The sequence below is a fragment of the Carassius gibelio genome, chromosome B19 (assembly GCF_023724105.1).
Source record: "Carassius gibelio isolate Cgi1373 ecotype wild population from Czech Republic chromosome B19, carGib1.2-hapl.c, whole genome shotgun sequence".
NCBI lineage: Eukaryota > Metazoa > Chordata > Actinopteri > Cypriniformes > Cyprinidae > Carassius > Carassius gibelio.
Genome location: NC_068414.1, coordinates 2,336,955 through 2,338,675, shown reverse-complemented (window position 1 = coordinate 2,338,675; position 1,721 = coordinate 2,336,955). Strand labels below are relative to the sequence as shown.

At 46.4% G+C, this 1,721-nt stretch overlaps 1 non-coding gene across 1 annotated transcript; it reads left to right on the top strand.

Moving 5' to 3' along the window:
- Positions 1-1,378: 1,378 nt before the first annotated feature.
- Positions 1,379-1,450, top strand: trnad-guc (transfer RNA aspartic acid (anticodon GUC)). Its single transcript has one exon. It is a non-coding gene; the product is annotated as a tRNA-Asp (tRNA).
- Positions 1,451-1,721: the final 271 nt, after the last annotated feature.

Below are 1,721 nucleotides of genomic sequence, written 5' to 3'. Positions count from 1 at the left end.
ACACAATACTTTTTGTTTAAAGCGCAATAAAAAAAAAAAAAAAAAAAAAAAAAAGAGTCCAAACAATGACCCCTGCTACCGGTAGTGTTGCAAGTGTTATGCGACTTCAGCTAATGATGGGTCCATCCGAAATTATTCCATCCAAAAGTTTTGGGTGGAGGCACAGGTCACAGAGGGAGTTCTGCTTCGACGTCAGCCCGAGCCAAAGGATATGCGTTGGCCGGGAATCGAATCCGTGTCAACTGCTTGGAAGGCAGCTATGCTCACCACTATACCACCAACGCAGTCAGCAGTCAGCAACTTGCGCCGTCACTAAGAAGGCTCGAAGTGCACGAGTCGCCGATAGGGCTAGAGGAGCAGATGAGATCTTTGTTTGGACCCGTCACTAAAGAGAGCCTTCAAGAATTTGCATCCCGTCACGTACAAGAAAGCGCTGCCTTCCCATCCGGCTAAATAAACACGAAGTGGTCAAACGCAGAGAGTGCCTATAATAACCAAAAGCCCAATCAAGGCAATCTCTTTCTCATGCCTCTATCTGAAAAGTTGGATAAAATCTTATATGAAAAAAAAAGTCTTTTAAAGAAATCCCTTATTCCGAGGTCACCGTAGCCACCAGATCCAGTCTGTATCCGCTTCAGTCACCCGGATCCAGTCCGTATACAGAGAAGATGGTGGATCAACACCTAGAAAGGACCTCTATGGCCCAGAAACACAGCGGAGACCGTGACAACTAGATGAGCCGCAGATACAAATCCCCTGTAAAGACCACCTGGACAAGACCACAGGAAACAGATGATTCTTCTGCACAGTCTGACATTCCTGCAGCCTGGAGCTGATCTACCTGTTTCGTCTGACAAGGGGAGAACTGTCTCCCCGATTGAGCCTGGTTTCTCACCGGGTTTTTTCTCCATCCTTTCACCGATCGAGTTTTGGTTTCTTCCCTCTGTCGCTTCTGGCAGGCGGAGCTGGGGACACTTCATGTACAGCGATATCGTTGACTTGATTGCAAATTATTGCACAGATACTATTTAAACTGAACTTAGCTGAATGATGTCATCAAAGAGTTCAATAACGAAATGCCTTTAACTGTCATTTTGCTTTTTGACGCACTGTGTTCCTAATTAATGTTGTTCAGTTGCATTGACGCAATACTTTCTGTTTAAAGCGCAATTTAAAAAAAAACAAAACAAAAAAAAAGAGTCCAAACAATGACCCCTGCTACGGGTAGTGTTCCAAGTGTTATGCGACTTCAGCTAATGATGGGTCCATCAGAAATTTTACGGTGCTAGGGCTGGGTCTGCGTCAGAAGAAGCCATGCATTGTTTAGTTATGTCAGTGCAGTGCCGTCAGTTGGGGGAGAAACGGCAGCATGCACGGCTCCTCGTTAGTATAGTGGACAGTATCTCCGCCTGTCACGCGGAAGACCGGGGTTCGATTCCCCGACGGGGAGAGCTGGTTCTTTTCGTCTTCCGAATGATCCATCCAAAATGTTTGGTTGGAGTCGCAGGTCACAGAAGGAGTTCTGCTTCGACGTCAGCCCGAGCCAAAGGACATGCGTTGGCCGGGAATCGAACCCGGGTCAACTGCTTGGAAGGCAGCTATGCTCACCACTATACCACCAACGCAGGCGGAAGACAGTAGCTTTATTGACGCACTGTGTTCCTAATAAATGTTGTTCAGTTGCATTGACACAATACTTTTTGTTTAAAGCGCAATAAAAA